Here is an 11,519-nt window from a genome sequence, read left to right on the forward strand (position 1 = left end):
CATTTTTAGAACTATTGTACACACAGTGTTTCTAACCAATGGAATCACAAACAAAATATTAGAACCATTGCTTCTACTTCCTTTTGAGAGACAAAATACAGAGTCAGTCTGACATTTCACCACTACATGAATGAATGGATGACTAAAGGGACCTGACAACAGAGAAGTTTTATTACTCAGACATCTTTCCAGAACTATCTATCTATGACCTCTCAATTTATGAACTTGTAACTGGTGCTTCTGTCCCTGCTGTCTGCAGTGGGTACCATGCTAGGGTTGCTGGCCCATTCCCTGAATGTGCCCAGTGAGAGTTGTAGGTGCAATTGGGGCAATACAGGGCTGTCTATCAGGTGGCATCAGCTTGGCTGCTGTCAGCATGGCCATTGCAATGATGAGATAAGGAGGGTCCAAGGAGCCTGCTGCTCATGTGTCTGTGGGTGCCAGGGAAGCACCTGCTGTGGTGGGCCAGTTGTAAACCTGGGTCCCACATGAGGTTGAGGAGCAGAAGTGGCAGCCAAGGTCTGGCTGCTGCTCGGTGGCAGCAGGGAGGGGGCCAAAGGCTGGCAGGGCTGGAGAGACGCTAGGTTGGGTGGTGGCTTTCTTCAAGCACTTGAATGGCGGGGAGCCTATGGGTGTTACTATCTCTGTGCCTTCTTCCTTTGGCACTGTCAGCAGGCTCCTGTCTTGCCCGGCAGCCGCTCCCCACATGGGCTGGGCACCTGGTCTGCTCCTCAGGTGGCTCTCATTCAGGTCTCCCTGCAGGGCAGGGGCAACCACCTCTCGTCCCCTCAGGGCAACTCTTTGCTGGCAGTGTTCAAGCGGTTGTGGATCATCTCTCTGGAAACATGGGTGATAGTAGAAGAATAAGTGAAAAAATGCAAAGCAGAAGGAAGAAGAGTTAGCTGCTGCCAGTTTGGATCTCAATCACCTCCCTGAGCAGCCCATTCCAGCACTTCACAATGCTTTTGGAAAAGAAATTTTTCCTAATGTCCAACCTGAACCTCCCCTGGCACAACTCGAGGCCAGTCCTTCTAGTCCTGTCACTGGGAGAATCTAGTCCTGTCACAGGAGAAGAAGCCAACCTCTACCTCGCCACAAACTCCTCTCAGGTAGTTGTAGAAAGGAATAAGGTCTCCCTTGAGCCTCCTCTTCTCCAGACTAAACAATTCCAGTTTCCTCAGCCACTCCTCATAAGTCTTGTGCTCCCAACCCCTCAACAGCTTTGTTGCCCTTCTCTGGACATGCTCCAGGGCCTCAATGTCTTTCTTTTAGTGAGGGACCCAAAACTGAACACACTACTCAAGGTGCAGCCTCACCAGTGCTGAGTACAGAGGGACAATCACCTCCCTGCTCCTGGGCACACTGCTGTCTCATATTTAGCCAGTTATTAGTGAACTCCCCCAGGTCAGTTTCTTCTACACAGTCTTCCAGATACCCTGACCCAAGTCTGTAGTGTTGCCTAGGGTTGCTGTGGCCAAAGTACAGGACTCAGCACTAGGTCTTGTTGAACTTCATCTCATTGGCCTCAGCCCAGCTATCCAGCCTGTCCAGATCCCACTGTAGGGAACATCCTACCCCCATGCAGATCGACACATATTAAACAGGTTGGGCCCCAGTATTGACCCCTGGGGAACATCCCTCGTGACTGGTTGCCAGTTGGATTTAACTCCATTCATCACCATTCTCTGGGCCCAAACTTCCAGCCAATTCTTTACCCAGCAAAGAGTGTACCAAGGCTGCCAGCTCCTCTAAGAGAATACTGTGGGAGACATGTTTTAAGACTGAGAAACTCTCAAATATCCTTTCCTTCCCAATACTTCAAGCTTAAACATTTATTCATCGATGACAACATGTTTTCCACCATGACCCCACCAAATCATATTAAATTGGTCACTTTCAACCAGTCACAGAATTTCTGTGGAAAGCTGAGGACTGAGGAGATACTGGCTCTTAGTTTCATCTGGGATGGACTTTTCTTCAGAGCGTGTGGTATGATGGTGTGTTTTTAGTTCTAGGAGAAAAATAATGTTGATAACACACTGATGTTTATAGTTGCTGCTAAGCAGTTCTGTACAGAGCCAAGGCCATTCTCAGTAAAGGGCCCAAGGAACTGTGAGGGAACAGTTAGAACAGCTGACTTAAACTGGTCAAAAGGATATTCCCTACCATGTATCATCACACAGAAGGAATTTTGAAGGGGGTGGGAGTTCATCTGGCTCTTCCACTGCTCAGGGGACTAGCTGGGCATTGGTTTGGAGGTGGAGAGCACTTGCTTGTGCATCACTTGTCATATACATATATATATGTATAGTCATAACTATTATCCTTTTCCTTTTCTGTATCTTAGTAAGTAGTTTTTTCTCAACCCATGAGTTCTACTTCGTTGTTTTTTGCTTTTTTTTTCAATTCTCTCCCCTCACTGGGAAGAGGTACAACCGAACAACTGTATGGAGCTGAAACACCTGCCAGGTTAAACCACAACACTGGATTTGCTCTCCTCAGAAGAAATGTGAGGTAAACATTTCATTTCCTCTTCATCAGAAGAAGTTAGTGAGTCCTTTTCTTTCAGTATCCATGCTGCAGCAGCATCCCAGGCTGTTCCTTGATCCTGTCCTGGAGGATCAGGAGAAGGAGAGCCTGAGGACTCAACCAGATCCCCTGGATCAGAAACAGAAAATGTTTCTCATTCAGGTGTCTCAATTTTATTTTTTCTTGTCTCAATTTCACTGAAGTTTTCAGGTACAGGCATTTCTGTCACAAGACAGTTTTTGCCCTGCCAATCAGCAGGTGAAATCCATGAACTGTCTGGGGGTTCCATTGTGAGATACATAAATGACACCATGAGATCCACTGTCATCACAGTGACATCTCTGTGTGGCTCCCAAGGCTGGCTGGAGCAGCCGGAGCAGATGTCACTGACTTGCACTTGTTGCTGGTCCTGCACAGAGCCATGAGTGTTTGAACTTTAGTCAAGAAGCAAATTTTATTTAAAGGGGATCAGTCCTTACCTAGAGGTTGCTTTCCCTTCCCCGTGAGGTCCCCTTCTGGCCCTCCTGGTTTCCCAAGCAATGTTAACAAAAGAAAATAGCAATCTCCTCCCAGTTTGCTGCCATTTCATGCAAATACTCCATGATTTCAATAGCAAGGCTTCTGCAAGGGCAGTAGCTGTGTACCCAGGTGGAGCTCTGCAATGTCAGTAGTCTCCCGGATGCTGCTCTGTAGGTCCAACTAGAAAAAGACACTAAGTGTGTTTTGCTGATGGCATAAACAGGAGATGTGCAATTCCTATTTGGTTCCTACCATTTTATTTCATATTTTAGAAATTTAGAAAGCAAGTTAACAAAATCAGTGAAGTTCTTTAAGCCTTTTAAATCACACTTCTCTCTACAGGATCAAGTGCTTAATCTGTCAAGGAAAGGCTTGGTCTGGAGATGGTGTCTGGATGCAGGACTTGAGTGTATACTAAGTCTGAGGACAACACTAAGCTGGAGGAGCTGTTGACACCCTCCAGGGTAGAGAGGCCTTACAGAGAGATCTTGACAAATGTGAGAGCTGGGCAGCCACCAAGAGCATGAAGTTGTACAAGAGGCAGGAGAGCAGCCCCATGGAAACCCCCTGGGGGTGCTGGTTGATGGCAAGTTGAACCTGAGCCATCAGTGTGCCCTCACAGCCCAAAGGGCCAACCGTACCCGGGGGTGGTGTGTCAGGCCCATGCTGCCAACCTACCAAGGGAAGGGGTCGTCCCACTGTGCTCTGTGCTGTGCGGCCTCACCTCCAGCACTGCATGCAGTTTGGCTGCCACAGTATAAGAAACACATGAAACTGTGCAAGAACCTCATGGTGGCTGCAGCTTCTCACAGGGAATGGAGGGGCAGTGCTGAGCTCTGCTGTCTTGAGAATGAGAGGTCTTGAGTAAACGGCATGGAGCTGGGTCAGCGGAGGGACAGACTGGGGGTTAGGGAAAGGTTCTGCACTGATATGGTGGTCAGGCATGGAACAGGCTCACCAGGGCAGTGATCATGGCCCCAGGCTGCTGGAGTTCAAGGAGTGTTTGGACAATGCTCTCAGACATTGGATTTGCATTTTGGGTGGTCCTGTGCATAGCTGGGAGTTGAGTTTCATGATCCTTGTGGGAGACTTCAGACTCAGGAGATGCAGTGATTCTGTGATATAAAATAGGGAAAGTCAGTACAGCTGAAAGAGTTGAATATGTTGGCATTTCAGCCTTTACAAAGGAGGTGAAAGGTGATTAAGTAAATTGATGATGTAATTGCATACTTGTGATAGATCTCATATCCCTAAATTTAGCTTGGCTTATGCTTTTACATATTCATCTGTTTTTAAAACTGGCATTAAAGTCACTACAGGTGTAATCATGAGCTTTAAATGTGACTTGTTGCATCCATTTAAAAATATTTTCAGCAACTCTAGGGAACCATTTTTGCTTATTTTTGCTTAAAAAAAATGTACTGAAATGTTTTCTGCTAGGCAAGATCACATATTATGGCCAATACAAAACAAGTAGGTTGCCTCAGTCCAGATCATGAGATCATGTGCACGTGCCATACCACAGTTTGGTGTATTTGGTATCTTTGGGGTTATTTTCATAATTGTCAGCCCAGGTCCAGGGCTTTTTGGAGTCTGTGAATGTGACAATGACTCCTGTGGTTTGATCATGCTCTGAATAAGGAGAAAAGTGAATTATTTGTTCTTGAAAAGACTGATCCCAAAGTAATGGAGGGGAGCAAAGTCACTCTTGCTTTGTCTGCACAGTAGCTGTCCTGCAAACAAACGAGGACCTGAAGTAGTCACAATCTGGCATGGTTGATAAGCCTAAAGTTCACTTTTAAAATATGCAATATTTTCCACTGTGCTCAGATGTATGTATTTTGGTAAATAATCTGAAATAGTTTTGCCACGATAGGGATAGTGCCATTTTTTCATAACAAGACAAATATTCCAAGACAAGTAGCAGCCTTCACACCAACACAAAATTGTAACATTAATTAAGATCATCCATGAGAAACAACTAAAGTATTGTCAGAAAGCTCCTCAGGCCAAGGTGTTGTTCCAGTATTCAGAACTACTGTATCAGATTTCCACACTCCAGAGAAGAGTTAAGCGTTGAATAATTAAGAATGTTCTAAGTATAGCATCTCAGGGCTATTAGATACAATAATCTTTAACTGGGTCAGTTAATAGATTAAAAAAAAAAAAAAAAGCAATTGGCTAAGCAGCCAATAGCAGCTAAGAGGAACTACTGCATGAATCCTGCATGCCCACCTGCTCTAGATTACTATCAGTTTGTGTGTTCAGCAAAATCTGCTTCTAAGAGAAACTTTGATGTGCACAGTTACAAAATAAGTTTTTCTGCAGATAAATCTTCTCTTACTCTCAAATAACAAGAAGTTATTTTATCCTCTTTGCACAGGCTAAAATTTATATGCTTCTTTAGAAACCTCCTAAGAAATCCATTATTATTACTACTTTGTTTACTTTTTGTCATTTGTTTTCTGCATCATGCTATATTCCTGTCACAGTAATAAGCTTGACAGCGCACACCATGGGAACATTGTGATTTGTGTGAAAACATTTTCAGTAATTTCATATTTTGTTCATTTCTGCTGATTTTTCTGTTTCGGTGAATGGTACTCTGTTCTGCTGAGAAAGGATCAATAGGTTCTCAAGTCATATTCCTGCATTCTAGTTAATTATTTGTTTCCATGAAGACACTCTAGGTTTTCTACAGAAAAGGGAAAATGTTGCAGACTGTTGATACTTTTTAAGGTTAACAGTTTGGAAGATATCCTGGGAATATAATATTCTGAGCAACATGCATTTGGTGTTTTCATTTGTTTGTTTGCTTTTGGGGGATAGGCACTTTCTCTACTAAGCTTTTGTCCAGTGTTGACATTTTTTCCAGCTAAAGAGTTAAAAAATAAAAAATCACAGCAATATCTTCACTGGCCCACTTCCAGCAGTTTCTTGGAATCGCATATTTCTAGAAGCCCTCAGCTGAACCGTCAATCAAAGAAAAGAGGAGCCACATAACAGCCCACAGTAAGCTGAAACACAGAACTGGGACACAGGGCTGTAAGTGAAAACCAATGTTTCCAGTTAGAACTGCAGGATGTGTGAGGTGTCACTGCGATTATCTGAATTGATGGTTGGTCAGGAGATCTGAGGTACTACTGTGTTTTTTCATGAAGTGCCATGGGATTTCACAGCAACGAGCAGTGACACAATTACAAAATGAGCACGCAACAGGAACATGAATCAGTGTTTATCAAAAATAATGATGCGTTCAGTCAATTCTTTTACCTATCCTAACTGTTCTTCCATCCATGGTTAGCTAAATCCAATGCTGCTTAGCTTTTATGAAGCAACAAGTTCATAGCCTAGTCTGATATGGTCTATAGTTTATAGCTACCATAATCCATAAATACTACAGAATGTTTTTTCACCTTTCCTTAACTCATCATCATCTCCACAGTTCTGGAGTATAAATATATTTCGTCCCTGAGAATAACATCAGAATACTTCTCTCTGTATTTTATTTCACTACAGCCGTATAGACTGAGCCAGTTCAGATCACAGCTTACTGGATACACCTCTGGCACTGCAGACTGAGGCATGTAATGCTGACAAGCTTTGACTGCTTCCTCCTTTCACTGAAAATGATTAAGATCTCCTTGTGCCAGATGTATAGACAGATATCAAAAAATAGGTTCTTAGCAAATGGTCATGGATGTTGAAATGCATTGACTCTGACAGTGCATATCTTTTCCTCAGAGCAGAGTCAGGAGCTGGCTTACATTTGGTTTCTGATTGATGCTAGCACTATACTCTCCTAGTGTTCATTGTCTGAGTCTTTTCCCAAAGGTACTAGAGACATGCAACTGTGACTTAAACTAACCTCATGAAGTGAACATGGGAAGGCAGGCTTCACACACAAACATTTTCCATTTACAGGGTTATAAAAGACAGCATAAGTGATATTCACAATCGGGCATCCTTTGCTCATCCCACATCTCCCATCTTTCTATGACTTCTCATCATTTTTATAGTCAGAAGCAGAAATTGCACCATTTTTCAAGTTCTTTGTTGACTGTAGCTGAAATCAGGGAACCATTTATTTATGAGCTGCTCCAGCACTCCTTCAAAATAAAGACAAAGTGCATGTAAAGGACAAATAGCCCATAGATTATGGCAAAATCAGTAATACATTGATATGTTGGAGATCCACATTGAAAATGTTACTGCTATAAGGGGGGAGGAGGGAGAATGGGAGCTAAGAATTAGCTGGGGAGCTGAAAATCATGAAAAGCATTGAAAAGGCAATTGAGGTAGAAAAGAGGTGAAATTACAGAGGACAGAGCAACTGTGCATAGGAGCGTTTTCCATTAGTAGGTCTCAAAGGTCAGGAGACAAAGTTAATTATCTTGCTTTTCCAGACTGGGAAAAAAGGAGATGGCGGAGAGAAAGTGACAGCTGAAGTTGGATGCAGCAGCAGAACCAACAATTAAGCTGCAGCTTACTTAGCTTACCAGGCTCCACTGCAACAAACCTCCAACTGAAGTAAGGAGGAAGCACTCAAAGGAAGAAAGAAAGGCATGAGGAAAGAGACTTACAGAAACACAAGAGGAAAGACTCTGAAAAAGCACATAAAAATTGTGAAAAAGTAGAACTATGAAGAACAGGAGCAGAAGAGGAGGGGTATGGAAAGCAGAAAAGACAAAAAAGGAAAAAAGATGGAAGAAATATTGATATAGACATCTCTAAGATTAGGAAAAAAAACACAATATTTTTGTGTTATTTTTCATACACAAGTACGAAATGACTTCTACTTCGAGATATTTTGAACCACTATTGGTCAGGAGGTGATTGTTAGGTCTAAGTGTTCTGACTGAATATATATCAGGAGCTGGATTATATAATGTGCAGACCGAAAAAGAAACAGCACTCAGTGGAAAATACTGATTTCAGTAAAATAGTATATGTGGGAGGAACACATTTTTCAGGAAATAAAATATCATAACGGAGCTCAGTCTCAACTACATATTTTATATCATTCTGTTTGGATTAAGCATTTCAATAGTACTTTTCCTCTCCTATTTTGTAAAATCAAGCTAATTAAACTATAAATACATGTAACAAACACTATTACATATCTTAGTGCTTGCATGTAACTAGCAATTTGGTAATTCCTTAACTATATTCCTAGTAAAGTTTGTGTTTGTTCTCATATCCCATAAACCAATAGTGCTGCAACAACTGAATCTCAGCTTTCCAGATTCCTAATCACCAACAAAAGTTATGTCATTTCTCATCACTCTGCTGAGCAATGGCACAAATGATTAGAAACTCATTACTCCCAGACTAGTTATTATTCAAGGCACTAAAAGAAATTTCTTCTATAGGCTCAGTGGTAAGAAAGCTGTGAGCACCAAGTGCTGTGACTAGTCTAGATGGAGTATGAAGAATGACATCATTTGGAAAGCAAAGAGAGTTAAGCAAATGCAAGTATCTCATCACCCAACAGTTTATTATGGTAATTCCACTATCTTGTTTTTAGGTTGTATGTATCTGTTTGAAAGTGTGGGGGGATACATGTGACAGGATTGGAGGTGGTCACTGATGATGGAAAGCCCCTCAGTCAGGTGACATTGAAATGTCGTTGCACTAAGTAAGAGTAGTAGGAGCAACTGCCCACACAAACTTCTCATGTGTGTATGTGTTGATGTGTAGTGTTCAGAATCTGAATTGGATTGCTTCATTTTCTTAGTAGCTTACATTTACCTGTGCACATCATGAATATATTCCCTGTACACACTGTACACTTTTCTAAAACAAAGATGAAGACCATCTCTACCTCCTGGAGTTCAACTTCTGCGTATAGAAGACAGATGAAAATTGAGATGGAAGAGGTGCAGACAGTGGACTAGTCAAAAACAGAGTCACTTACAAAGTGAGATTAAAATGAAAATTACTTGAATTCCAATTCAGTAGGCTGTCCACTAAAACCTGGAGTTGTGCAAGCTGGCATTAGGCACAAAAATAAACTTGATCACATCAGATTTTCCTGCTAGCTAGATTATGGGGAGAAACAGGCACACTCAGAGGGAAGCTCAACCTCCTGATACACATATCATCCCCTCAAGACAAGCATCACTCTCCATTGTGTAAAGAGGGAGCTGTGTACTAGGCCTGCACTTGTGCCAAGTATATACTGCAAGTGTAGGAGGCTACTAAAACCTGTCAACTCTTATACAAACACAAAAGTGCACACAGAATTATATAGTCCAGACATAAGTCTATAGCCAATCAATAGTTTGCTATGCTCCATCCTCTCTGTAATGTACAATTTCTCGTAACTGGTATGAGATGGTGGCAAGTGAAAGTTTCTAGCTCTTTCCTTTTGTTGGTGGGTGATTTTCCCCAGAATACGTGGTGGATTTGAGCCTGGTTGTTTCTTTTCTTCAGCCCTGCTACTTTGAAACTCCATTAAATCACAAATACATTTCTCACATCCTTTTGCATTGGTAATAAAATGTTTTTTAATAAATTCTAATACAGCTGTGCAGGCAGCATAAAAGAGAAGAAATTACCCGTAATACCAAGAAATCTTACCAGCCCTGTATTGATTTCAGCTCAGGAGCTCAACACAAAGGCCTACACACCCACATACACTGCAGATGCCAGCCTAATTGATCCTGCACTGAAATTGGAGGGTATCCACAAAAACCAGTAGGTGGTTTTGTTTCCTTTCTATTTTGTCCTCAGCAAAATGAAGTCTCTCACACCCTGGAAGATTTATTGCAATTCCAAAGGAAGAACAGATGTTTTATGTGTGGCAAGACTGCATTTTCCAAAGATCAGGGTTCATTCATTCATGTCAATAGAAATCTAAGATAAAATGATAGTGTTAAATTTGTTATGCTGTAGATACATATTGTGTGCAATAAAATGTATGCTATTGTAATGGGAACATGTATGTTTTGTTCTTAATTTTGTAACCTATGCAAGGAAACTGCACTTCACTGTTTTTTTTCCAAAAGATTTGGAAATGTTTTGTGTATTCCATCTACCTTCAGCTTTTTGAAATAATTGAAATTTTTTTATCAGTTGATCTCTTAGTTTATTATGGTAAATAATGAAAATACTAGTGGTACATAATTAAATTTCTGCTTAATTACAGTTTGTAATTTTTCTCTGCAAGTATCTCATGCAGAACTGTTCTGGCACATACAGTAATACATTTAAAAACAATAAGAAAGGACAATTACTACATATATCCTTAGAGCTACACTCAAATATGTGCTACACTGCCTACATGGCTTTGGGTGCCCACTGGGTAGCATTTAAAGACCAGAGAGCACTGATGAGTTCAGACCTACAATTACCTTGTGCAGCCCAACCCTAAGTTCTGATGCAGTCAACAGGGAGGAAGAGTTACAACACTCAGTCTGACACTCCAATTGCTTTCTGACACTGAAAAGTCAGAATAATGTCCTGAAGTGTCACAGGTTCTGTAGAGATGCTTTCACTACAGTCACTTGTTAGCAATCGAATGGGAAATATTCATGGAACGCATTTCCATGGAAATATTTATGCTGGTTTGAGGTTGAAGATCTGATTTTTTTCCACTTGGTTTAGGCAAGGTGCCAGGGCACACACAACAGTTGAGGGATTTACTCTAAACTGTTTTTTATTGCATTATAATATGCAGTTAGGGCCATGGGAAAAACTCAGAAAAGAATATCATTTGCTGTCTCAAACAAGATGCCTATAAAGGGAGTTCAAAAGGAAAAAGGTTATGCTTATTTTATCAAGCAGAGTGGTACAAAATAAGTGTATCTATAGCATGAAACAGTTGGATTAAAGACCTGGTAACCACAATCACACTGTATTTGTTACAGGGGGAAGGTTATTCTGGAACAGCTCAAGCAGCTCTGGTCTGCTCCTACGGGCAGAATGCTCAGTAGCAGGGTAAGTGCATTAGGTGTACTCCTGTAGTTCACCTTAGCATCTCTTCCTGAACAAACCCTTCTTGTGTGTTCTCAGACTACTCTACAATGCAAGTCAAAGCAGAGTAAACCAGGACAATCTAGAGGTTAGTTTCAGAGGTTCACCCCTGACCTAACCATAATGCTAGTGACTAAAAGAATGTATTTGGGGTTTTTTGTTTGTTTGTTGGTTTTGTTTTGTTATGATGTGTACAGCTATTAAATCAATACAAAGACTTTGTCAATGTCAGTAGTGGAGCTTCCTTCCCTCCATGCAACGTGAAGGGGTATGATTACCAATCAACAGAAGGTGAAGGGAACAGGAAAGGGAAAACAGTGACTGCCCCTACATTTTGTTAGCCACAAGTGATGTCCTTCCCACAATTAATGATCCCTAAAACTGCATGATTTCAAGTGAATGCTCAGGACAGAATAATCACTGGAGACGAAATTAACATTTTAATTTTGGCTTCTTGGCACGCTAGGAAGTATATAGAACAGCTGCAGACCACA

General features: G+C 41.5%; 1 long non-coding RNA gene across 1 annotated transcript; it reads left to right on the forward strand.

The window, feature by feature from the left end:
• Nucleotides 1-403: 403 nt before the first annotated feature.
• LOC121109703 lies at nt 404-9,988 on the forward strand. The gene is made up of 2 exons (XR_005855671.2): nt 404-2,514; nt 7,455-9,988. It is a non-coding gene; the product is annotated as an uncharacterized LOC121109703 (long non-coding RNA).
• The last annotated feature ends 1,531 nt before the right edge of the window (nt 9,989-11,519 follow it).

The sequence above is a fragment of the Gallus gallus genome, chromosome 2, assembly GCF_016699485.2.
Source record: "Gallus gallus isolate bGalGal1 chromosome 2, bGalGal1.mat.broiler.GRCg7b, whole genome shotgun sequence".
Classification (NCBI taxonomy): Eukaryota; Metazoa; Chordata; class Aves; order Galliformes; family Phasianidae; genus Gallus; species Gallus gallus.